The sequence below is a fragment of the Dama dama genome, chromosome 1 (genome assembly GCF_033118175.1).
Source record: "Dama dama isolate Ldn47 chromosome 1, ASM3311817v1, whole genome shotgun sequence".
NCBI classification, from domain to species: Eukaryota; Metazoa; Chordata; class Mammalia; order Artiodactyla; family Cervidae; genus Dama; species Dama dama.
The window spans coordinates 40,656,416-40,683,431 of record NC_083681.1 but is presented as its reverse complement, the minus strand read 5'-3'; the positions used below and the strand labels follow the sequence as shown (position 1 = coordinate 40,683,431).

Sequence of the window (27,016 nt, the reverse complement as noted above, 5' to 3'; positions counted from 1 at the left end):
ACATTTGCATGGTTTGTACTTTTTTGGCTATTATGAATAATGTAGCTGTCAATTTTCAGATTAAGTTTTTGTGTGGGCATGTTTTCATTTCTCCTGGGTATATACCTAGGAGTGCCATTGCTGACATTTATGCTGACCCTAGGCTTAACATTTTGAAGAATTGCCAGGTTGCACCTCTTTACCTTTCCACCAGCAGTGAATGAGGGATCTAATGCCTCCACATCCTCACCAGCCCTGGTTGTTATCTGTGTTTTTGACTGTAGCCCTTCCAGCGAAGTGGGTCTCACTGTGGTTTTCGTTTGTATCTCCCTAACAGCTAATGATATTGAGCCTCTTTCCATGCTTTTTGGCTATTTGTAGGTCTTCTTGGGCACTTAGCCTTTTAAAACGCCATAGAGTTCAATGCACATCTCCTTTGTCCTGAGCATGATGGGAGTTCTGCCTGCTCATGCAGAAAGGGGAAGCCTGGCGAAGTCTCATCCTCCCATTTTTTAAATGTTGGCTGGGAGCCCAGGAGACATGCCGCATCTTGTACTAGGTGCATCTTCATCTTGCAGAATGACTGTATTCCTGAACTATTTCCTGTGAGGCAAATTGTCATCATCCTATTACACCACTGATTTGCATTATTAAATGAGAAATTGTCTGGCTGGAATACAATTTTAGCCCCAAGTTGTAAAAGAAAAAATATGCCAGAAAACCAGCAAAGATTTAGAATATGTCCATTTAAATGAAATGTGGAAATTCTTGGTATTACACCATTACTTTTCAAATAATAATATTAACATAACAACAATTATGTAAGTGCTTTGTGCTGTTATGGGCCAGAGGATGCAGTAGATGCTTTACATATATTAACTTATTTGATCTTCCTAACAACCCCATGACAGAGAAGGCAATGGCAACCCACTCCTGTGTTCTTGCCTGGAGAATCCCAGGGACGGGGGAGCCTGGTGGGCTGCCGTCCATGGGGTCGCACAGAGTCTGACACGGCTGAAGCGACTTAGCAGCAGTAGCAGCAGCAGCAGCAACCCCATGAAACAGGTATTATTAGCATCTTTGCCCATTTACAGATGTGGAAAGTAAGGGACAGATAGGCCAGGTAACTTGCCCATGATCAAGGCTAGTGTACTACTTAAGGTAACACTAGCAGCGGTAATAGATAAGCCCCCATTTCTCAGAAGCTTGACATCATAAAAACGTATTTCTTGTTTATAGCAAACCCAATGGCAGCATTCTTGATTGAATTGCTCTCCACACGGTCATTCAGCGATCCCAGACCCCTTAGCCCTTGTGGCTCTGCCTCCTCCAGGTTCTTTGAATCCTCATCAACCAGCCAGTTGGTGAGAGAACAGGACTGCAGTGGGAGGTTTTTATGGGTCAAACACCTATATGATCACTTCTGTCCACTTACACTGGCCAGAACTCAGTTATGGGGCCATACCTCCATGTGAGAGAGGCCATGAAACAGAGTTGAGTTGAGTTGCCAGGAGGGAAAGGAAATGAGCTTTGACAAGTGTATCCATCATTATGCCATTGCTAGCAAGTGGAAGACATGAGATTTGAACCCTGGCAGTTTGGCACCAAAGACTGACTCTACACCAGCACATTCTACCTCCTCGCCATGAACAGTGGCTCAAAGTCTGAGAAAAATGTGGACTGCACCAGTTTTTTTGTCAATTTTATTCCCACCTATAACTGTATGTGGCTGCTTGGTTGCTGTGCTTGGGAATTCTGTCAAAGTTGCTGTCTTCAGAAAACAATAACCATGAGAACAAATATTGAGTGTTTGCTCTGTTCCAGACATGACTGTATGCATTTTACATGTTCTGCTTTATTTAATTGTCACAATTACTCAGGAGATAGGGAATTATCATTGGTCCCATTTTCCAGGCAAGGAAGCTGGTTATATGTCCAAGGCCACATAAGTAAACGTATCTCTGGGCTCCGAAAGGCCCTTACACAAAACCCTATGGTACAAGGTGGGGGCTGAAGGGAAGAGACGATGAGAAAGCCAGACACACTGCAGGTCCCATTCAGAACCCAGCCAGAGCCTTGTTTGGATCTTGCTTCAAACAAAACAGCTCTCTAAGTCATTTATGAGATAGTTGGGAAAATGTAAACACTGGAGATGTGATGACACTAAAGAATCTTTGTTAATTTGTAGGACGGCTATGTTAAAAAAGAAAAAACGCCTGCCTTATCTTTTCAAAATACATCCTGAGTGTTTATGGACAGCATGATCAAATGTCTAGGATTTGCTTGAAATCATACAGTGTTGGTGGAGAAGTGACAATGAGTTGCGAATTATTGTAGGATGGTGATAAGTCCATGGAGGATTGTGGTACTAGTCTCTCACTTGGGAGTCTATTTGAAATTTTCCATAATAATTATAATAAAAAAAGGAGACTTTGAATCAGGCTTTAATGAACGGACTTTCTGCAGCCCCCTGGATGGTAAATGAAGTGCTGAGGGTGGGCTCAGAGCACTAAACGAGTTTGCTGAAGACCAGCTGAGCGGCCTGGAATGTTTTGTGGGGCAGGCCTTCCAGGGCCCTAGGAGCCATTGGCTGGTGTTTGAATTGTGATTTGAGATACACCTGGAGGCAGGGTTTAGTGCCTGGAGAATGGAGCTTCTGAAAATGAGCCCCAGGGCCTCCAAAAGGCAGGAGCACAGGCTTCCTGGGCGAGGAGAGACCAGGTCAAAGTCAGGCTCTGCCCTGGCCAAATGGCCTTAGATAACACAGGCTTCTTCTGCAGCCCGTGATGAATATCTTGCTGAAAGGTACAGCTCGGCCCCAGGCCCCAGCTGCACTTTAATTAAACGGTGAAAATCCATTAAAGACGCGGCCTCCTCAGCCGGCCTGTTCTCCGGAGTCCCAGGTGAAGCCAGTTCTTGGCTGGCTGTGAGCCAGCAGGAAGGTGGGCTGCTGGCTTTCCCAGGCCCCTGCCTAAAATCAACATCTACCGCTTAGCAACCCGGCTTCCAACTTGATGCAAATTAAGCCTGGCATTTGGAGATGGTATTAAATGTCCTAAATCAATATTCTAGAAGCAGGATCAGAACAATTAAAACCTTGATTTTCTCCTCAGATCATTGGTGTATATATGAATATAAGTTTTTCAGCTCACTTAAAAAACGTAGCAGGTTGAAAAAGATGAGGGTCGGCTTGGCGGTGCTCTGAGTATAATTTATTCCATCCTCAATGTCTTTTCCTATTTTTTCACGTATCCGAGGTATGTCCAGCACAGAGGGGCTTTCATGTATGATGTTGCATTTAATCCTTGCAATAACCCTGGGAGATCCTGTCATGTCCATTTTACAGGTGGGGAAACTGAGGCTCAGAGAGGTGAAGTGACTTGTCCAAGGTCTCTCAGCTGCTCAGTGGTAGAGCAGAGAACATAATTTGTTTCTTCATACTCAAATTCAGTGCATCATTCACTCTAAAACAACTGGCTTTTTCTGAACAGCGTCCGTGGCTCAGATGATAAAGAATCCTCCTGCAATGTGGGAGACCCATTTTCGATCCCTGGGTTGGGAAGATCTCCTGGAGAAGGGAATGGCTACCCACTCCAGTATTCTTGTCAGAGAATTCCAGTCCATGGAATTACATGGACTTGGATTACAGTCGTGGGGTTGCAAAGAGTCAGACACGACTGAGCGACTTTCACTTTTCTGAATAATTTATCTTTTGCCAGTAATAATAATTAACAGTGATGAATAAAACAGTATCAAGAGTAAGTGGCTAATGATTTACATTTTTTCTGGCCTTAAAGGTGGTGGCAGCTTTTCTAGTTTGTCCCTTTCTTTGTTCAACAAACATTTATTAAGAGGCAGCCCAGTAGGGAGGTTTCTGGCTCCAGAGCCTACCAGACTCCCTGGTCCTACTACACACTGGGTGTGTGACCAGGGACATTCTCTCTGAGCTCCAGTTTCCTCATCTGTGAAATGGGATGTTACTAGTACCCACTTCACAGAGGTGTCATGAGGGTTAAATGAACTGGTACTTGCAAAGTGTTTAAAGTGGGGCCTGACCCTCAGGGAGCTTTCCATATATATGAGTCCCTGGCAGACACTGTCAAGGCCATAGAGATAGCTGTGTCTTATCTCCCGTGGAACTTACCTTGTATGTATGGCCAGATGCTATTATTGCTTCTGTTTTTATTAAACTAAAGATATTTATGATTAAAAAAAAAGTTCAAAGAGGCAAGAAATATGAACTGGAAAGTAAGGAAGGGCCCATTTCTTTTCCAACTCTCAGGCTTTCAAGATAATAGTGTATCTGACGATGATACACTAGGTAGTAGAGTCAGGTAGTCCCTTATAAAGCATGTATTTATACTCTCTCTGGAATAGCACTATAAAGAGCATTCAGCTGCTGCTGCTGCCGCTAAGTCGCTTCAGTCGTGTCCGACTCTGTGCGACCCCTTAGACGGCAGCCCACCAGGCTCTGCCATCCCTGGGATTCTCCAGGCAAGAACACTGGAGTGGGTTGCCATTTCCTTCTCCAATGCATGAAAGTGAAAAGTGAAAGTAAAGTCAGTCAGTCATGTCTGACTCTTAGCAACCCCATGGACTGTAGCCCACCAAGCTCCTCCTTCCGTGGGATCTTCCAGGCAAGAGTACTGGAGTGGGTTGCTATCGCCTTCTCCAAAAGAGCATTCAGCAGTTTATACTTTTCACATACTCATTTATCTTGAGTATCTTTCACATATGGATTTATCTGATTTTTTTAATAAATATTTTTATGCACTGTCTGGATGTGCCACTGGTAACTTTTAAGCAGTTCCCTATCAATGGACATTTAATTTTTTTGTAGTATTTTGCTGCTTCAAATGCTGCGTTGTATAGGCTTGCAAATGAAAACATTCTGTATCTGTTTATCTGTAGAGTAAATTCTTAGAGGTGACATTGCTGAGTCAAAAATTTGTTCTGTTTGAATTTTGTTGGTTATTACCAAATTGCTCACTAAAAAGGAAATACTTGGGAAGAAAAATGAAAAGTTGTCCTGAACTGTAGTTTTATTGGAAATGTTTTTCCTTGGCCATACAGTTTTAGGCATCAAATTCTCAGACTTCTGGTATAGATAGAATGTTCTGGATTTCAAGGCAAAATTCTGTATGTTCTTAACTGTCTACTCCCAGGCCCCCATCCCTGTTCTCTGAGGGAAGGGTTTTTGTTTTCTCCCTTCAACTTTCAGGATAAATATGTAGAGATTTCACACTCTTCTGGAATGGATGCTCTTGCTGCAAAGGGCCCAGATTTCTAACTGGTGGAGAAAGTCACAGGAGACCATCCCCCAGCAGATGGCTGAAGCCAGGGTCTTGCTGAGCATCCTACAAGCCTCCTTGAATCCGTCCAGATCTGGAAACAGCTGGATCCTGCCAGTGTCCTTCCTTCTGCCTCCAGCCCCTATGGCAGGGAGAGATGGGACTTGCTAACAGATTGATTTCCTTTTAGGGATGACTGCCTCACCAACCCCCAGCCAACCAGGAGCAGAAAGCCCAGTGACGAAGGTAATAAATTGTATCCCGGACCACAGCGAGGAGGGGGAGTGAAATGACTCACGAGCCTCTGCATCCTGCCATCACAGTCCAACAGCTGCCTTCCTCAGGGCTTAGGTCACTCCCTAAGAGCAATGCCCCGACCAGGCTGCAGGGCGCAGCCACTGTTGGCCGGCCTGGCTGAGGGGGACCCAGGGAGGGGGCTGCAAACGAGTCCTTGATTTTTCTTGTGGCCTGGTCCTTGGATAGGCTGGTGACCGTGGCGCCCCTGGGAACAAGACAGTGTGTTTCTGCTCTCAAAGGGCTCACAGTCTCGCCTCTAGGGACCCCTGTCCTCCTGTGCCTAGCTCAGTGCCCTGGAGGGAGACGCACCTACGAGCTTGGTGACCCTGGGCAAGTCACTTCATTTCTCTGAGCCTCAGTTTTCCCCTCTGCAGAAAGGATGGAATGAACTTAGTACCAATCTCTAATGTTGTTAATAATGAATAAGCTGATTCATGTCAGAAACTTAGCTTGGGGCCTGGCACACAAGCACTTAACATTCATTGTTGTTATTACTACTATTTCTACTGTTCCTCTTGACCCATTTTGCAAATAAAGCATTGGGAAATGTGTTTTGGCTGTAGCTCTCATCCCTGCCTATGATTTGTAATAATGAGTGAACATTTATATAGAGCTTATTATGTTCCAGGGTCTTATGTGTGTGTTGACTCATTTAATTCTGCCAAACCCTATGAGTCACCATGAGATAGGTTCTGTTATTATCCCCATTTTATGCATAAATAAACTGAGGCATAGAGAGGTTGAGCTACTAGCCCATAGCTGGTAAATAGTGGAGTGGTGGATCCAGGGTTCAAACCCAGACTGTCAGCTCTGAAATCGTATCTTCCTAACCACTGTGTCTCCCTGCCTCCCACTATTTGTTTATATATTTCTATAGTAAAGTTTTCCTATAGAAATTTGGAAAATCTGAAATCTATCTTCCTAACTACTGTGTCTTCCTGCCTCCCAATATATGTTTATGTATTTTGATAGGAAAGTTTTCCAAAGTTATAGCAGTTAAGTGACATTTAGTTTCCTCTTTTTACTTGCATTTAAAAAATAAAACCTGTTTTTCTTCTTATAATAACAATATAACATTATAACAATTTTGAAAAATATGGAAGGGGGCGATAAAATCATCTACAGTGCTATCACCTAGACCAGTGGTCCACGTGAAGGGCCAGTTCTCTCGTATTTCCAGCCCACTGTGGACTGTGATGTCCCACCATGTGTGACTACGGTGCAACTTGTTGTAACCTGGAACTTTCCATCCCAGTTTGACAGCATTCAAGCTGGTCTGCACCCTGTTCAACTCACAGTTCCGTGAGACATGTGCTTGAATGTCACAGCAATACTAAATTGCTAAAAGTTTCCAAATGCACACTCTAAAATTATTTTCCTGATAGGGTAACATACAGTTCACAGACTGCTGCTGTCCTGTGAATCACACTGCAAACTGCATTGACTTAGACGCTGTTTCCATTTTAGCATGTTTATTTCCAGAATTTTTTTAAAAAATTTATTTTTAGTTTCGTCACATTTCTTTTTCTCACTGTATTTCCTGTTACAATGTTCACTATAAATAATTCTTGAATATAATCTTTAATGACTATGATATAATGATAATATTCCATCTGAATAATGTACTACAGATTACCAACCTCGTCCTCTGTCATGCGGTTCAGTATATTTCCATTTATTTGCCATGATAAAAGTATGATGTTGAACAGTTTTAGTCTAATTGCTTTTCCATATTTAATATTTCCATAAGGTAGATTTCCTAGAATGGAATTACTGGATCAAACAATATGAAACCTTTTCAATTTCTTGATAGTTATTACCAAAAAGGGATATGCCAATATATGCTCCCAGCAGTTGTCTATGAAAGTGTCTGCTTAACAACATCCTTTTCTGCATTTGTAATTATAATTTAATTAATGAGAACAGCCTTAATTGTTTTTAATTTTTCTGATTACTAGTGAGGTTGAACATTTTCCATGCGTGTAGCCATTTATATTTCCTCTTTTGCTTTATACTTGACTGGGCACTAGAATAAAATGTTATTACTTTGAACAGATTTCAAACTACTTTAAATTGGAGCCCACGTCAATCCGTACAGAAAGTCTGTACTTGCTGACTATCTCGTTTTTCTGGGTCCTTCTGTTTCCTCTGCTGCCAGAATTAGGGGATGCCTTTATATGGTCTCAATGGTCCTGTCTTTAGAATAAGCCATCTGAATTCAGACCGAATAGTACACATCGATAATGTAGCAAGTATATGGGACGGTGGTGTTCCTTTGTTTGATTTGGCCACGCATTGCCGTTTATGGGATCTTAGTTTCTTGACCAGGATTAGAACCTGGGCCTTCTGCAGTGAAAGCTCGGAGTCCTAACCACTAGCCCACCAGGCAGTTCCCTATATGGGGCTGTTATCTGAATGAATGTGTTCCCCCAAATTTATATGTTGAAATCCTAACCCCCAAGTGGTGATGTTAGGGGGTGGGGCCTTTGTGAGGTGATCAGAGAGAGGTTAGTGCCTTTATCACAGGGTCTCCAGAGGGAGCCCTTGCCTGCTTCCACCACGTGAGGACACAGTGAGAACCTATCAGCTGCACACAACCAAGCTAGTGCCTGATCTTAGACTCTGACCCTTAGGACTGTGAGAAATAAAGTTCTGTTGTTTGTAGGACACCCCATATATGGCAATTTGTTATAGCAGCCCAACAGACTAAATTGGGGATATTTCTTGAGTATTTTCAATTTTTTCTTCAAAAATATTTTTTCTTTTTTTTTCTTTTTTTGTTTCTGTGTTTGTGTCAAATTTGTGCCTCTTTTGTAAGTATCACATGCCAACTTGAATCAAGCAGTTTTTGAAACTACTTGATCTGCTGGAATTTCTGACCTATTTTTGTTAGTGATGGGGAAAGTAGGAAGCATTTTTGAAATCTGGATGAGTTTAGTAAAGTCTAGATGTCTGAGTACAAATATTTAACCATATTCCCATGTGCTGTGTGCTTTTCTAGCAGTGTAGGCAAAGTGAGGGCTGAGGAGCAGTTCAGGCTGAGGTCTGGCAATAGATGTGGACCTGTGTTTCCCTTAAAGGGATTTGTTGAGAGCTCTTAATTAATATTGGGCTTCCCTTATAGCTCAGTTGGTAAAGAATCCTCCTGCAATGCAGGAGACCCTGTTCGATTTCTGGGTTGGGAAGATCTGCTAGGGAAGGGATAGGCTACCCACTCCAGTATTCTTGGGCTTCCCTTGTGGCTCAGCTGGTAAAGAATCCACCTGTAATGTGGGAGACCTGGGTTCGATCTCTGGGTTGGGAAGATCCCCTGGAGAAAGGAAAAGGCTACCCACTCCAGTATTCTGGCCTGGAGAATTCCATGGACTGTATAATCCATGGGGTCGCAAAGAGTCAGACACGACTGAGCAACTTTCACTTTCACAATTAATATCAGGAGATATTTGTCAGTGAGACAGTGATTTCTCCATGAGCCCTTTCAAAGTCTGTGCCAATGGCAGGTATAGCAGTGGTAGAGGCACCAGAGTATTCCACTGCAGGTGATTCTCACCTTAACAAACCTCCAGTCCCCTTCCAGGGTTGGTGGATATTTTTAAGCAATGAAAAAGACCCTAATTGGAACCTATAGTTACCATAAGGGCAAATAATTTTAACTAGCTAAAATACATAGACATTAAAGGAATTGAGAATGGAAGTTATTTAATTTCATACTTAGGAAAGCTATTAATAAGCATCCACTCAAAAAAAATGCACAACAAATTAGTTTAGAAAAAGCTAGGTTAAAGGACCTTCTTTTCTTCCTATCAAGGCTTTATACTCTCTCTGAATTTCTAAAGCAGGGGCTAGGTGACATATTGGAGGTTCGTGACATTGTACAGGAGACAGGGATCAAGACCATCCCCATGGAAAAGAAATGCAAAAAGGCAAAATGGTTGTCTGAGGAGGCCTTACAGATAGCTGTGAAAAGAAGAGAAGCAAAAGCAAAGGAGAAAAGGAAGGATATTCCCATTTGAATGCAGAGTTCCAAAGAATAGCCAGGAGAGATAAGAAAGCCTTCCTCAGTGATCAATGCAAAGAAATAGAGGAAAACAACAGAATGGGAAAGACTAGAGATCTCTTCAAGAAAATTAGAGATACCAAGGGAACATTTCATGCAAAGATAGGTTCGATAAAGGACAGAAATGGTTTGGACCTAACAGAAGCAGAAGATATTAAGAAGAGGTGGCAAGAATACACAGAAGAACTATACAAAAAAGATCTTCACGACCCAGATAAGATTATATCGTCCAAGGGGTTGCATATCCCTTGCTTTATAAGATTGATTTTTTTTTGGAATGTAGTTATTCACCACCAGCTCTCTTTTATGTCCAGTGGTAGACCAGTAGCCTTTGGGGAGCAATAGGATTGGGAAGTCATCATCACAGATCAGGTGTTTAATGGCACTAAAAATGTGTCTTCCTTTTACTAAAATAGAACAACCAAGACAGTCCAGTAAGCTAAGACATTTGATACAATTTAGGTTAGTGGGCCAGTATTACATAGTGGTTAAGGAGAGTGGATGCCTAGAAGTACAACTGCACATGTCAGACCCAGACATTGCCACTTAGCTAGCTGTATGACTTTGGACAGTGAGTCAACCCATCAGAATTCTCAAGTTCCCAGCCTACAGTAGAGTGAGGATAATAATTTCACCTACAAGGGTTGATGTGGGAATTAACAATGCGTGGTACGAACTCAGAATTTCAAGTATCAGTTGAGAGCCTGGCGGGGAGCAGTTGGCATCCCTGATGAGGTAATCAGAGAGAGTGATGAAGGGACCTTCATCGCTCCACCCAAGTGATGTGGGTGGAGATGAAGGAAACCAAGGATGGCAAGGCACCCCAGGGCCGACAACAGCTGGGAATAGATCCTACCGTGAGCCTTGAAGGGGCAAGGGACGGAGCACTGACCAGCAGCTGGGAAGAAAGCCGTAGCTATAGAAGAGCAAACCATGGCCCGGCAGGGAGGGAGCCAGGGGATAAACGTCTCATCCACTGGTCCAGCCCAGCTATGGTAGAGAGTGGATTTGGAGCAACAAATGGTAAGGGCTCAGTAGGTGTTAACCAAAGAACATTTTTTTTTTTTTTTTTTTGGCATCAACTCGTAGTTGTAGCACACAGGCTTCTCTAGTTGCTGTGCACAGGCTTCTCTCTAGTTGTGGTGTGTGGTCTTGGTTGCCCGAGGTGTATGGGATCTTAGTTCCCCAACCAGGGATTGAACCCGCATCCACAGCCTTGGAAGGCAGATTCTTAACCACAAGACCACCAGGAAAGTCCCCAACTAATTTGATGGGTACTATGTAGTTAACTTCCTCTTTTCCCCCTTGGTCACAGAATCTTCTACAGGATTGCTCTTGCTTATTCTCAGTGAAGCTTTCAGAAAATTGAAAATGACTTAACCTTATTGTGCCTCAGCTTGCTTTCTTTCTGCAAAGGAGATACTGCTGGTATGTTCCTCATGATGTGAGAAATATAATGAATTAATACATGTCAGGCTCATAGAGCAGTGCCTGGTGCATAATAAGCTCTCAGTAAAAATGAAGCCATGAGCTGTTGCCCTTCCTCACAGTTCCAAAGGGATATCAATGTGTATATTCTGCTTTGTTGTAGGTAATACATATGTACATAAGAAGGAGCTTGTTTTTCTCCTGGGTCTGGCCCTCCATCTGAAAGTTTAATACCTTTCTGATCGTGTGTTTCAGTGGTTGAATCTCCATGCTGGACCTTAACTCAGTCCCAGAAACCTGAATACATTTTTTGATGCTGATGGTAACTTTTCTGTACTGTACTTGGCACAATGAAGAAGGCATTTCTCAATCCTGCTTTATTAGCTCTGCCTATTAAATCTTTGTGCTAGAGCTCATGTCATCAGCCCCGCCAGCATGTGTCTTGGCGGCCTTCCTCCCTTCTCACTGAGGCCAGTAAGGCAGGGGCCTTCGCTAAGATCCTTTCCACTTTTCTCAGTTTCCTCTTCTCTCTCTCTTTCCAAGACATCATTGTGGAACCCCTACTTCACTCTGCCTTCTCCTTTATTTTCCCCTTCCCTCACCTTTTCTATTGATGATAAAGATGTGGAGAGACAGGGAGAGGGATCCTCTTGGTTTTCCAGTTTTGCCCTGAGCAGGAGTTTGTGGCTTTGATGTCACCTGGATGGAGAGCAAGTGCCCTGATTAGTCCTCCAAGGGCAGAGGGACCCTACACAACCCTCAGGGTGGGGAGCTGATGATCAGAAGCTGATTGGAACCCCCACTGTGTTCCCCAGCCAGTGCTCTGGGCATTTCCCCTGTGGCCTGAGGGGTTCTGCTGTGGGACCCAGACCAATATCAGGCCAAATAACTGAAGTATGTGTTCAGCATTTATGTAGGGTGGATGGGGAGAAGCTGGCATTTATATAAATGAAACTAGCAAGGCTATTTCTTTGTCCTCACAATGAGACAAAGGGATTACAGTGTTTTTATTTTGCATCATTTTCTGAGCTAAGCAACGTCTTGAAAAATATTTTAAAAGGGAGTTTAATAGTTACTCAGATACATCACTTATTCCCCTAAATAGGTCTAATGGCTAGGGTTAGTTTGGTTTTTAAATTTCAGCAGACCTGGACCTGCTGAACTCAGGATCCTGTCAGCTTGCCGGTTTGGGGCTTGGTGGTATGGCCTCTTGTTAACACCTTGCAGTTTGCACATTTGGCAGTGCAGACAGCTTTATCCAAAGTAGCTTTCCAAGAGGACTATGCCTTTCCTCCCCATCCCACCAAGTGCATCATCTTTGACAAAGGGGGACCAATTATGCTTTATCAGCATGGGGGAAGCAGTGTGGAAACTCAAGTTAACTGGTACCATATTTCCAATTTATTCCAGGGATGTTTTAGAATTTTTTATAATCTTGCACCCCATGAAGCCATCTAACTGGCTTACCATTTAATATAGCATTTTTTTTTTTTTAATCACTGGGAAATGCTTAGGTAGGAGGCTGTCCAGGACCTGAGTTATGGTCTGTGTGTAGTATGTTTATTCATTTGTTCAGCAAACAACCAAGTGTTATTCTAGCCTGGATTACCTTTAGGTCTTGGGGTTGCAGGTGACAGCAGGATATCCTGGGGCTCTCATGTTGGATGTGAAGGGCTCATGATTTGGGAAGATCAGCCCATTTGTGGTAGGGATCATGGTACATGCAGACCCTGCTCCCTGGGGATGCCAAGGTGGGTGTCGGGGTCCAAGGGAAAGGATCCAGTCCTAATGGGATTCAAGAGTACACTCAGTCTTAGCAGGCCCATGAGGGGGGAAGAAGGAAAGCCCTTCATGCTAGAGCCCAGTCCAAGGACTTGATGCTGCCAGCAGTGGGAATTGCTTTTGTAGCTTAAGTCTTCTGCGGTGGGGCCATCCCTCATGGGCATGGGATGGCAGCTAGCCAGAACCTTGTGCCAATCATTAGGTGGGGACTGGAAAGAAAGCGCTGAGTTTGGCCCCATTTGGGGCAGTGCGGGTGGTCCTGTTCACTTCCAGCTGTGGGGCTTGAGTCATCAGAGGCCCTGGCCCGGGTGCTTGGACGTGTGGCCAAACCCAGAGTCTTTTTGGTCCTGGCACCTGATGCTGGCCATCCACGTCTCTTCTGGTGATTAACGAGCCATTGTCTGAAGTCACTGAGGAAGGCTGTGGCAGGCCAGGGAGAAGACCTCATAATATAATTGACATGATTCTCACATGGTCCATATGGGAACAGTAATGAAAATCACTCACATGTGCCTTCCAGTTTACAAAGGAAGGAATTTGGGCTATGTCAATTACCAGCTGGGTATCTATGTACAAACCACTTAAACCCTCTTAGCCTCAGTTTCCTCGTTTATAAAAACAAGGATAATGAAAGTCACTGCCTTGCCCATCTAATGGGTTTTTTATTTGAGACAATGAAGGACAGGAGGCCAAATGGGACAGAAAAAAGGGGCTGGGACAGGTCTGGAGGAAATGCTGAGAATACAGTTTGTGACTTGAGAAGCAGGTGAAATGGTGAAGAAGGGCGTTCTCTTCTTCAGATTGACTAAAATTGTGTAGTCTCCCTCTCAGTGGACACCGAAATTGCAGTGTTCAATGCAAACCAGACTGTAACTATGATTTCCCTGATCATAAAAGAAACACATGCTTATAAACATTTTTTTAAAATATTAAATATCCAGACAAACATTAAAATAAACCATCGTCTTTTTATTGCTAATATTTGAATGTTTTCTCTCTCATTCATATATCTAATATTTTAACAATAAAATAAGAATCATACTGTATACTCAGTTACGGGACTCAAGATTTTGTAGTGTAATTTGTAACATAAATGTTTTTAACAGAATTAGACTCATGCAGAATTAGACTCATCTGTCAGGGTCCTCCAGAGAAACAGAACCATTGGAGATATATCTGTATGTGTGTATTGTGTATACATATACACGCACACAGACACATAGCATACAAACACACCTAAGCATTTGTACTAAGAGATACACACACACATACACATATATTTGAAGAGATTTATCTCAAGGGGTTAGTTTACATGACTATAGGATTGGGAGATCTGAAACCTATAAGGCAGGCCAGCAAGCCGAATACTCAGGCAAGAGTTAATGCTGTAGTCTTGAGGCAAAATATCCTTTTATGGGAAATCTCAGTTTGTGTTTGTAAGGCCTTGAACTGATGAGATCTGCCCACACTACAGAGGGTATTCTTTTTCACTTAAAGTCAACTGATTGTACGTGTTAATCCTATCTACAGAATACCTTCACAGCAGCATCTAGGATTTGATTCAGTAACGGGGTACTATAGCCTAGCCAAATCGACACACAAAACTGACCCATCTTTGTATTTTTATCTTTTTGTTTCTCATGTTACAAATGTTTTATTTTTTTCATAGCAGCATCAAACATTTTATAAGAACTTGATATGGCTATCTTGTTTTATTCACCGAATGGCTTTACCATCATTTGTTTATAAATTTCCCTGTTGTCAGATATTTAGGTTGTATCCAGTTTCCACTGTAGATGTAACATTGTGATAAACATCTTTGGCTACATCTTTTTATATATATATATATTCCTTATTAGTCCCTAGAATATATCATTAGTGGAGAATTACTGAGTCAAAAGTAGTAAAGATTTTAAGGCTTTTGCTACACTTGGTCAGATTTTCTCTAGACTTCTCAAGGTGTGATCCTTGCGCCAATACCATCAGTATGACCAAGCTGTGGTTGCTGTTTTTCAGTCACTAAGTCATGTCTGACTCTGTGACCCCATGGACTGCAGCACACCAGCCTTCCCTGTCCTTCACCATCCCCCAGAGCTTGCTCAAACTTACATCCATTAAATCAGTGATGCCATCAACCATCTCATCCTCTGTCGTCCCCTTCTCTTCCTGCCCTCACTCTTGCCCAGCATCAAGGTCTTTTCCAGTGAGTTGGCTCTTCACATCAGATGGCCAAAGTCTTGCAGCTTCAACTGGGTAGCTTATGAGAAAGGCAGATTCTTGGGCCTCACCCCAGACCTACTGAATCAGAATCTCCATCTTAACTAGATGTCCATGTGACTTGTGTACATTGCAGTGTGAGAGGCACTGCCCAAGACAATTTATTCTGATTTGTAAACCAGCCATAGTCTGAATGTTTGTGTTCTGAAATGTGTCTGCTGAACTCCTCATGCCTGGGGTTGTGATATGAGTAGGTGAGGCCTCTGGTAGGTCCTTAAGTCATGAGGGTAGAGTCCTCATGAGTGGGATTAATGCCTTATAAAAGAGGGTCCAGAAAGATCTCTAGCCTCTTCCACATAAAAGGATACAGGGAGAAGGGGCCAGTTATGAACCAGGAAGACAGTCTTCACCAGAGAACTTGGCCATGCTAGTGACTTGACTTTGGACTTGGGCCACCAGACCATGAGAATTAAATTTCTGTAGTTTATAAGCCACCCAGACTGTGGTATTTTGTTATAGTGGGCTAAGACATACCAGAAGTATTTGGGGATACTTGGTTCTCTTCTCGCTCATCAAAACTGGGCGTTATTTTGTTTTTTTACCTTATAAATTTGCCCAAAAAATGATACTCTGTTGGTCATTTGATTTTTATCCTGTAACAGATTTATTGAATCAGCTGACTTCCATTGGAGTTTAGTCAGGAAAGAGCTCTCCCTACCCCAAGCACGGCCTTCAGACATGATCTGTGACATCTTAGGTGGATTGCATGTCCAGCTATGAGGACATTTAAGGAATTAGGACTCACCTGTAGGTTTGAAGGCCTAGTCCAGTCTGAGATCAAAACTTCAGCTTCCCTTCTAATCCCATGCTCTTCCACTCCTCCTGGCCCAGCCTGCCCCACAACTCGGGCATGGGTGTGGGTGGTGGGCCTGGCGTGGTCTTTCACTCTCTTCATTCCCTCCTCCTATTTCTCTTATCTACAGTTGGGGCAGGAAGGAATATGATGAGAAGGGACAGAAGTCCTCCTATACTGGTGCCATTGTTCCATGCTCTCCTGATGCTTGCTGGCTCACTGCTGATATGTTTGGTTCTTCAGAGCTCTTGCAAGGAATCTTAAAAGAGTTCTTCAATGTGGTTAGCTTGCTTGGGATTTCAGTCTCTGGAATCCGTGATGCAATGGCCTCCCCTGTCACACACTAAAATAATGGCATTCCAGGACTGCTGTTGCCATCACCCATAGGAAAGCATAATGTCATCTATTTAAATTCCCCCAAAATGACAGTAACGTGGAATGAGAATTCTGATGTTTAAAAAGCATATTTCTGATTGTTAGAATATGGAAAAATCACTTCCTTTGCAGACTGGAACTTTTTTCTTTTTTAAGGTTCATTTGGAGGCCTCAATTCCATTGGGTTAGCCCAGAAGTTCATTTGGATTGTTTTCCCCACCTGATAAGGAATTCTTGGTTTGCCGTGACCATGTCTTCTCCAGATCTGCTTTGTAGCCCGCCCAGCCAAGAGTGCAGACCAGCTCTGTGAACTTGGCCTTATCATCTCATTTCCTCCCTGACATAATTCAGATTAGTTCATTTATAAATGTGTATCATGTGCCTACTATGTGCTAAGCACTATTTTAAGAGTTAGGATGTGACAGTGAATAGGCTAGAGGTCTGAATAATGAGAGAGGGTTGATGATCTTGGGAATGAATGTTCCAGAAAGAGGGGTCTGCAGGTGCAGCCACAGAAGTTCAAGGAACTGAAAGGCTCCCATGGTTGAAGCGTGAAGGTCGAGGGGAAGCTGGTGGGAGATGGAACTGGGAGTCGGGCCAAAGTTAGATCCCATGGGGCCCCAAGGGACTGCCAGAAGACTGTGAGTTTTCCCCTAAAACATGTAGAAAACTATCAGAGGATTTTAGAGGTGAATAACATGATCTGGTTTACTAGTAGTAGTAGTTACTACTACTCTTTGAACATTAACTGCAATTAAATAAGATAATATATGCAAAAGTACTTAGTGGTATGCCTTGTATGCAGTAGGTGCTTCATAAGTGTTAGTTAATATTTTCACCCTTTGGCGAAACACTGGTGGTCTCCTACAGTTTGACCTTAAAAGATGAAGTTTGTGGTAGGCTGAATGGCACCCCACAGACGTCCATGTCCTAACCCTTGGAACTGGTCACTGTGTCACCTTACATGGCCAAGGAGAATTAAGGTTGCAAATGGAATTAACATTGTTAATTTAATTTTAAGGTGAGACCTTAAGACCTTAAAATTAGGGAGAGTGTCCTGAATTATCCAGATGGGTCCAGTGTAATCATAATAATCCTTAAAAGAGGAATAGCAAGGCAGAAGGGAGTCGGAGGGAGACATGACCATGGAGGAAGGTCAGAGAGAGACAGTGTCACTGACTTTGAAGATGGGGGAGCAGTCACGAGCTAAGGAGTGCAGGTGGCCACAGCTGGAAAAGGCAAGGAAATAGAACCTTTTACATTCCCCTTAGAGCCTTAGATGATTGCTTCTTGACAGGAAAGCAACAACAAACCTAGGCAATGTGTCAAAAAGCAAAGACATCACTTTGCCAACAAGAGTCCATATAGTCAAGACTTTGATCTTTCCAGTAGTCGCGTATAGTTGTGAGAGCTGGACCATAAAGAAGGCAGAGTGCCAAAGAATTGACGCCTTTGAACTGTGGTGCTGGAGAAGACTCTTGAGAGTCTCTTGGACAGCAAGGAGATCAAACCAGTCAATCCTAAAGGAAATCAACCCTGAATACTCATTGGAAGGACTGATGCTGAAGCTGACACTCCAATACTTTGGTCACCTGATGCAAAGAGCTTTTTCACTGGAAAAGACCCTGATGGTGGGGAAGATTGAAGGCAGAAGGAGAAGAGGGTGACAGGGGATGAAATGGTTGGATGGCATCACCAGTGCAATGGACATAAACTTGGGCAAACTCTGGGAGACGGTAAGGGACGGGGAGGCCTGGCCTGCTGCAGTCCATGGCGTTGCTGAGTCAGACAAGACTGGGCAACTGAACAACAAAAACTAGAGCCTCTAGAGGGGAATGCAACCCTGCCAACATCTTTTTTTTAAATTAATTAGCTGTTTGTGACTGCTCTGGGTCTTTGGTGCTGTGCGTGGGTTCTCTAGTTGTGTTGAGCAGGGGCTGCTCTAGCTGCGGGGCGTGGGCTTCTCCTGTGGCAGAGCCGGGCTGTAGGCGCTCAAGCTTCAGTAGCTGCAGCCCTCAGGTTCTAGAGCATGTAGTCTTCAGTAGTTGTGACACCCGGGCTTAGTTGCCCTGTGGCATGTGAAATCTTCCCAGACCAGGGATTGCACCCACGTCCCCAACATTGACAGGCATATTCTTAAGCCCTGGACCACCAGGGAAATCCCCTGCCAACATCTTGATTTGAGTCCAGTGAAAAACCCATTTGGACATCCGACAGCCAGAATTGTGAGATAGTGAACTTGTGTTGTTTCAAGCCACTAAGTATGTGGTAAAGATTTTGTACTAAATATTCCAAACTCCAGTTTAGTTCACTCCAGTATGACCTATGACGCATGCGTTTTAAGATTTCCGTTTAGTTCACCGTCTATTGATTGATGCCTACAGCATGCCAGGCTAGATAAGACGACTCTAGAGAAGCTCACTGTCTAGGAGACTTTCTTGTGTTTGCCACAACCTCTAAGGGTACCAAACTCCATATGTGCCTCTGGTGGCACATAGCAGCTTCTCTAGTGCAGAACTGAAATGAGGCCTGCTTTTCATTGACCTGGGAGGGCAGGGGAAGCAGCTGAGCTCGTGGTGAGAGGTTGAGCTCTCAGCTCCAATCCCCTTGGCTGGTGACCCAGACACAAGGACTGCAGGGAGGGGTGGGCTTGCCCTGGGCCCAGCCCACAGGCCTCCTCCATGAGGCACCCCAGCCCCCCTCCCCCTGCCCCCACTAACACCCCTTCTCAGGCCCTGACCCTCCCTTGGGGGGGCTCTGGGCCAGCTGCTCCTTGCTTGGACTGCTCTTATTTTCCCTTTGCTAATCATCAGGTCCTGTCTGTGGAGGCGGCAAACAGGGGCTCCTGGAGGCAGACCCGCCCAGGCACAAGTTAGGGGCTCAGCAATGCCTGGGGTGTGATTGGTTGGGGCTGGACACAAAGGGTTCCTGTATAAAGCAAGGGCTTTCTCTTTATCCTTTTAGGGAAGTTCATTCTCTCTGGTTGCCTCTCCTCCTCCTTTTGGAGATGTTGCTAGAAGATCTCGGCAGCAGGGGCCTAGCCCATACCAGTCCATCCTTCACACTGAAACTGTCAGAATGTTTGCACTGACACCAACCACCAGCTCTGACCTAGTCCCTCATTGACTGGAAATCCCCCCTCCTCTCATCACCCCATTTATAGCTGTAGTTTCAAACATTAAAAAGAATAATGAAATCAATGCACTTTTTTTTCCAGTGAAATATCAATATATAAAGCTGAATACCAGGAGGCAGTAAAGTATAGAATTGTCGTTAAGTATCCGGACTCCAGCATCAGACAGGGCTGGGTTCAAATCCAAACTCTGCCACTTGTATAATCCCAACAAGTTGTCTGATTGCTGTCTCCATGTCCTCACCTGTAAAATGGGATGTTGGCAGTTCTTAGTGCACGGGGCTGTTTTGGAGATCAGAAGTGATTACTTAGGAGAGTGCCTGGCTGAGCATAGGTACTCAATAAATGTTGGCTCTTGTTACAAGAATATGAATTAATCTTCTAAGTTCTCATGTGTAACATGTATTATCATTTTATTATACAGTTGTGTAATTATACAACCCATTGCAGACAGTAGTTCGGCTGTCTGTATGAACACAGAACTTTTTAAAAATTAATTTTATTTTTTTGAACCATTTCAGATTTATCAAAAATTTTGAGGATTACAGAAATTCCCATTTACCTTGCATCTAGTTTCCCCTATTGTTAACTTCTTACACTAGTATGGCACATTTGTTACCATTAATAAACCGAGATCGATACATAATCATTAACTAGGCTCTGTACCTTATTCCCTAGTTTTTACCTAGAAACGTCATTTATCTGTTGCAGAATTGCATCCAGGATAGCAGATTACATTTATTATTTTTTTTAAGTATGATGGCATTTTATTTTAGTTTTTAGAATACTTATTTACTTGACTGCGCTGAGTCTTAGTTGCTGCATGCCGAGTCCTGTTCTCTGACCAGGGATCGAACCTGGGACCTCTGCATTGGAAGTGCAGAGTCTTAACCACTGGACCACCAGGGAAGTCCCAGCATATTACATTTAATTGTCACTCAGAAATGGAATTAGGCTCCTCTAAGGAGTTAGGCTCCTGTTTGTGACAGGTTCTTAGACTTCTCTTGTTTTTTATGGCAATTTTCAGGAGTACTGGTGTTTTGTAGATATTTTGCAGGATGCCCCTGTATTGGAATTTGATGTTTCTCTCCTGGTTAGCCTGGAGCTGAAGGCTAGAATTTGCAGTCAGTGGATTGTGGATGACTACCACAGAGTTCTCTTAGCTTCAGCATCCATGAAATTAGAATCAAACGTCTGCGGGAACTCTCAAGCACAGTTTAGAGAATCATGGATAGATAAACAGAGTCCTTGGTGTGGCCTATGAGATCCTTCTCAGCTTGCTCTACCCACTTCTCTGGCCTCTTCTCCCTGCTGGGAGCCCTCCAGACTCACCACAGTCCTCCAAGAAGTCTGGGCCTTGATGCATATTGGTTCTTCTACCTGGAATGCCTGCCCTCCTTTCTCTGTCCAGCAAATTCTTGGCCTCTGAGATCCAGGTTAACTCTTGCCCCCTTCCTGATGTCCTTCCCACTTTCCCTAAGGAGGCTGACACTGTCCCCGGGGTTCCCTCAAAACTTGGCATTTCTCTCTGTATTGTTCTTCTTGGTACAGGTACCGATCCACCTCTCCCTCTGGGCCAGAAGCTTCTTGAGAGCAGGGACTGAGTCATAATCCTCTCTGTATTCCTGATGCCTGGTGTGAGGCCTGACATGCAGTAAATGCTCAAGAGCTGTTCAGTGAATGACTCTGACATTTAAGAGAGGTGCTGTGTCTGTACCAGCCTTAACACAGCACGTTTCCTTGATCCTAAAAATGTGGGGGTGCCCCTGTGGATGAAGGATGCCAGTAACCAGCCCTTGGGTGGCTCTTTTAAAGCCACTTTCTCCCTGCCCCTGAGGGGTGTGAGTACATGGTGTGAACATGGAAATGGCCACCAGGGGGCTCCAGGGAGCAGTTAACTGACCCAGCCCGAGAGGAAGATTCATTGGTGGCTTCAGCAGCCAGCCTTGAGTCCTGCAGAATTCACCAAAAGAAGTGCGTCCAGAGAGAGGTCTGTTTTGCTATTGATGTACCAGGCTCTGTAGCAAGGACAGGATGTACCAGCCTGTTCTGAAAACACGTGTGGGCCCCAGACAGTCTTTTCCCCCCAGAGATCTCTGCTTGCAGAAATTGGCACAAAAGATACTGATAGCCAAGAAATAACATTTGCAGGAGCAAATGATCTTGTTATAACTGCCAGCAGACCTTCACTTCATTCAGATTTCCCAGTTTCTGCTTCCACTGCAGAGTTAATAGTTCTCCCTGGATTGGAAACTCTTAATGGATATTACTAAAGCCAAGATTATCACTGAGAAGTTGGAGCCAAAATCTCAGGGCTTTTTTTGAATTCTATGAGAAGGGGGAAAAAATAGCTGAGTTAATTTAAGATAATGAAGCTTGAATTAGAAATTTCTCTCTGGGGTCAGTAACCTCTTTAATTTTGTCCTTGTGGCTGGTATTATTAACACTCATAAGAATAACAATAGCTCTAGTGTATTGGGTACCTACTCCATCTTACACTTTGAGATGGAGATTCTGCCCATGCCAGGCACTTGCCCTTGGGCATCCAGGGGGAATTAAAGCAGCATAATCTTCACCCGTTCTGCTACAAAGATACGAGCTCCATCTCATAGGTGAGGCAGCTGAGGGTCAGCCACATTAAGTGGTTTGTCAAGGCTGGAAATCAAATTCTTTCTGGCTTCAAGACTTGAAGTCTTGTCAGTCACACAAGCACACCCCAAAAGGATCTAAAATAGCTGTCAATCATGAAACATGTCTGTGCTCCAGGGGATGGGATGGGATTATTGCAGGAGACAGAAAGATATGGTATTGCAAGTAAACCCATCATTAATAATAATGATAAAAAGGATGAGAGTATCTTACAATTCTGGGGCCACAAGCTTCCCAGCAGTCACGGTGAACAAATGAAAATACAGGGGGAGTGGGTATCTGCTAGAATTTAATGCTGTTCGCACTCAGAAGTGTTATAGTTATATATAGACGCTCTTATAGTTTAAGAGCAGAGTTAAGATGGAATCTCTGAACTCGCATGTTTTAAGAGGCAGACTCCTCCTCCTAAGGGTTTTGACCCAGCTGCTTATGATCCTCTCGCACCCACCTTCTGTTTGGGTCACCAAATATGATGGTGATCAGGGGAGGTACCCATCGGACAGGCTTCAGGAAACTGGCCCTGGCGGCTCCCTATCCCAAAGGCTCTCTTGCCAGAATTTCTGAGAATAAGCATGCTAAACTGTAGAGCCCAGAACCAAACTTGGAGAACACTCCAGCCCCAGCTGAAAGGCATTAATTGTCCATCCACAGCTTTCTTAAACAGGAGAGCGTTTGTAACTGGAGTGCAAAGCAGTTTCAACACAGAACCATGACTAAAGGAGGATGTGCAAAAACCTCTTGTACTTTTGTCCCATAGCCTGAGTCCCTTCAGAAGCCGCCAAGCTTCTCAGGACCGGGTGTGTGCCATGCCCTTTGCCGGGCATCACGCGCCCATGCCTGGCTCATCCTTGGCAAGTTCACTTCGAGGTGCTCCGAGACTTACCCCGGGGTCAGCATGGAGCTATTAATTATTTTTCTTTGTCAAACCTTTGTCAGCAACTTCATCCCCAAAGAAGTGGTTTGTATTCCCTTTGGCAAGAGTTGTGACTCTAGTAAATAAGAGATAATTACACTCGGGTTTTAAAATTAAAACACACAAAAAAGCTAACAGTGCCAGTGAAGAGTTACTTACATTTTACAGCAGCCTGCTTCCCTCGGGACAACAGACTGAGTTTGCTGTGTTTCATGCAGACTCTGAGGGGTTTGAAGATAGATTTTTATTTTAAGAGGCCTGAAACTCCTCTTTTGCTTCTAGTTAGTATGAAATCATGCTTCACATTCTTTCGTATTTTAGCACCTTTAGAGGAATGTAAGTCTCTAAAACTGCAATTAAAATGTGAGCATTAAGGAGTTGCAAGATTAAATGAGAGAATGTATCAGAAAGCATTTGGAGATGTTTTTATTGCATCATGTTCATTCTATGTGCATAATGCTTGGATTTGGCAGGGAAGGAGAAAGACGTTCTTGTCTTGTGGCTATGAGAATTTTTCTTTTTTTTTTTTGTCCTCTACTTTGCGCTTGGAAAGTGAAAATATATTCAAGCGAGTCCTTACAAACATTTGATCTTGTTTTCATAAGAAGTGAGAGGAATTGTGAAATGTAATTTTAAAAGTGGAAATATTTTTTTTTTCCTCATGTAGAATTATTTGTGTAGCGTTGTTTGGCCAGTGACCCCTTCTTTGGGGTGGAAGAGAAGTTCCGTAGGGTGTGGCTGACCCTCAATGCCTGTTCACGATGAACCTCTCACTAGTGTGCCTGGTGGGAGTGGGTGAAGTTTTGCTTCATGGAGCTCCTGGGAGGAGAAGACATCCTGCCGCTGTGTCGGGAACTAATGCCATACATTGAAGGACTGTGCTCTTTTTAGAATGCAAGTCTGGCTGCGGAGCCCACCTGGGCACTGGCGGGCAGGCTCAGCTCTTTGCTTTTCACCCACATGCCCCTCCCCCACCGCCTTGCCGAGTGATGTGCGGAGGCCAGTAGGGAGCACCGAGGACCCCAGGACTTGGGGGAGTTTATGTCTGACAAGTGAGCTGCCAACTGTACTTACACAGATGGGCGTTTGGGCCCTGGACATCTGTGGATACCCGCGAAAGACACTGTAGGGCCCGTGGGAGTAAAGGTGGAGTGGGAAGCTTGAAACCAGGATTCCAACATGGTGGAGTGGAAAGAGTTAAGTTTCATGTGTTGTGTGCCAAACTTTCTCATAGGGCTTTCATATCTGTAAATTATAGGAGAAAGCCCTCTTTTGACAACCCTGCGTTTAAGACGTTTCCACCACTTTGGCTATTAAGTGGCATTATCTTGCCCTCCCCACCCCAACCCCAGATGTGCTTTAATAACCAGGCAACACTCCCTGATGTCATCAATACTTAAATTTATTTGGAGGGATGAGGAGAGTTTTAGCCCTTGAGAAACAATGGCCAGTGTTTACTCTCCAGGGGAATCAGCCTTTACATCATCTGAACCTAAGACATTTTCTGAACTGTAATATATATTATCACAGATCTTAATTTGAGGCATAGATGTTAGAATAATTTCATTTTGAAATATGGTGGTAGTAAAATCCAGCATTAACATGAGCAGTCAATAATTCAAACTTTTATTTGCTCTGATATCAAAGGAATATCTTTCTGCTCCCACTAGCTGGGTGTGGGGAGCGGGGAGAATGGGGGTGGGGGGAAGGGGGAAGATTTAGCATTTTGCTGATAATAGTACTTTTCCAGCTCAATTTGATTTTTTCTTAAAGAACTTTTTTTTTTTCCCCTTTGTAAATGATTTGTTTAGTTTCTGAAGTCCGCAAGAGTCCTGCGTGGCTCCCTGGATCTTTGTGAAAAGGCACATGACCTTTCCCACTAAGCTGTTGGCGCTAATCTATGCATGCCTTACCAGGGGCAGAAAGTTTGAAAACTTATGAGAACTGTTTATAATCTCCATTTGTTTTCCCCTTTCAACATCTTAATGCCACAGTGAACTCGCTGTTTTGGCAAAGAGGTCTCAAGTGGGATGATTGAGGGGGAATTTTACCCCTTGGTGGAACTGATTGACTAGCCTATGTGAGCTGCTTTAGAAAACTTTTCATCTGTAGAATAATTTTGTCCATTATGAACATAAATGGCTTTGTCACCCTTTAGCAGGCAGATGGAGCATGTGTTTCACATTATTAATTCGAGGTGGCATTAGGGCTGTTTGAAGCAACTTTTAAGAAAGCAGAGTCTACACGTCCCCATCATGCTTCCAGTTCCACTGCAAAAGGCAGTGTTCACACTGCCCAGGGTTGTGGAACAGCCCCTTCTGATGGGAATGCTGTGTGACATGGGCCTTGCCAAAAACTAATGGGTCATTTACAGGAAATAAGAAGTTAAGGAGGAGGATGAGTCAGTAGACTTCAAAGCGAACCCATTTCCACAGAACTTAAATAATGAATACCAAAGACTGAGGATTTCACAGACAGCTTCTCCAGCTCTCTGTGCAGCTGGAAGCTTCGCGCAACTGCAGTACTGTCTGCTCTGATAAAGGGTCCCAAATGCTTCAGGAAAGAAGAGGCGATAAGGAAGGCAGGGAGAAAAGAAAGGGAGAAAGAGAAGGGCAGGGATGAAAAAGAAAGAAGGGGAGTAATTTGAGAAGAAAGGTAGAGGAAGAAGGATGGATGGGTGGATGGATGGAAGGAGGGCTGAAGGAGAAGGGAGAAGGACCAGAGAGACGGAGGGGCAGAGGTTGGGGGTGTCCGATGGTGGGTAGTTAAGTCTAATTTTGTACAAATATATTTTGTGTGGCAGGTATCCTGGTAGCCCTGTCATGTGGGTCTCTGCTTAGCGGATTGTGCTGTGCTGTGCTTAGCCACTCAGTCGTTTAGTGGATTACTACAGTCAAAATAAAATTGTGTATCTTTTGAATGCCACTTAGTCACTTATGAGATCATAGACAAGGGGTTTAAGGAGTTTTTTTTTGGAACTGCTTATGATGGAGAACTGTGTTTGAGAAAATTGAGGGCTGGTTCAGATTACAAGCACAGGGCAGAGGTCCCTCACTTAAAGAAACTTGTATATATCAGTGAAATATTGGATTCAGGAGATTTATGTGTATGACATAAATTTTTTTTTTTTTTTTTAGATTTAAGGGAAACTTTATTCAGTCTTTTCCAAAAGCAACCTAGTTTAAAAACGAATTGAGATCAACAGAGCAGGAAAACCTAGACAGACAGACAAACACACACGCCCATGAAGGGAAGACAGTACAGGTCAGGGCTGCTAAGTCAGATTCACTCCATCTTGGACATGAGGTCATCACAGATCCTGGGCAGCTTATCATTCTCTTTAGTCTCCTGCTCAACCACCTTCTCCAGCGAGGAGACTCGCATCTGCTCCTTCCTCAGGACCACCTGCAGCTGCAGGGCGTCCGTCCGGGCCTTGGTCCAGACCTGGGCCATCTCCTCGTTTGCCTGCTGAAGCCTCTCCTCCCCTGGGCCTTCAGCGCCTGGCCTTCCTCCTTGACCCTGTCTATGTAAAATCCTCAGCGACTCTTCATTCATGCGGCAGCCTTCAATCACCTTCTTCTGTTTCTCAGACCACTTGAAGAGGTCGAAGAATGACTTTTCCTTGTAGTACAGGCCTGCCGTCAGCTGAGCTTTCTCCTTCAGAACCTTCTCGGTCTCGGCCTTGATAGTTTCCTTCTCTTTCTGAGCCTCCTCCCTCGCCTGGTTCACAGTCGCCTCAAACCTGTCCATGATCTTCCCCATCTCCAGGATCCTCTCTTGCAGTGCCTCGTTCTCCTGCATGGCCTCCACCGCTGTGTCCAGCAGTTCCGCTGAATCCAGCAGTTCCACTCTCAGAAGTTTATTCATAAGAGATAATTAGACAAAGGTATGAACACTGTGTGGCTAACAGCATTGTTCATACTTGTAAAAACCTTAAAATAAACATATACGTCTAATAGATATTAAATAAATCATGGTGTATGTTCATTACATATACTATAACATCTCAAAAATACAATGCAGTTCTGTATTTTTGACATGG

The 27,016-nt window shown here is 43.8% G+C and overlaps 1 protein-coding gene and 1 non-coding gene across 3 annotated transcripts in view; one reads left to right on the top strand and one right to left on the bottom strand.

The window, feature by feature from the left end:
- Positions 1–27,016, top strand: part of PARVA (parvin alpha) — a 170,347-nt gene that overhangs the window by 12,809 nt on the left and 130,522 nt on the right. Inside the window, exon 1 of one of the 2 annotated variants that reach the window (XM_061147529.1) lies at positions 5,466–5,516. The exons of the other annotated variant lie outside the window; for it this stretch is intronic. The gene's annotated coding sequence lies outside the window, so the exon portion shown is untranslated. Of the gene's footprint in view, positions 1–5,465; positions 5,517–27,016 lie in introns of those variants that run through there. 2 annotated transcript variants of the gene reach the window in all.
- Positions 20,249–20,321, bottom strand: TRNAG-UCC (transfer RNA glycine (anticodon UCC)). Its single transcript has one exon. It is a non-coding gene; the product is annotated as a tRNA-Gly (tRNA).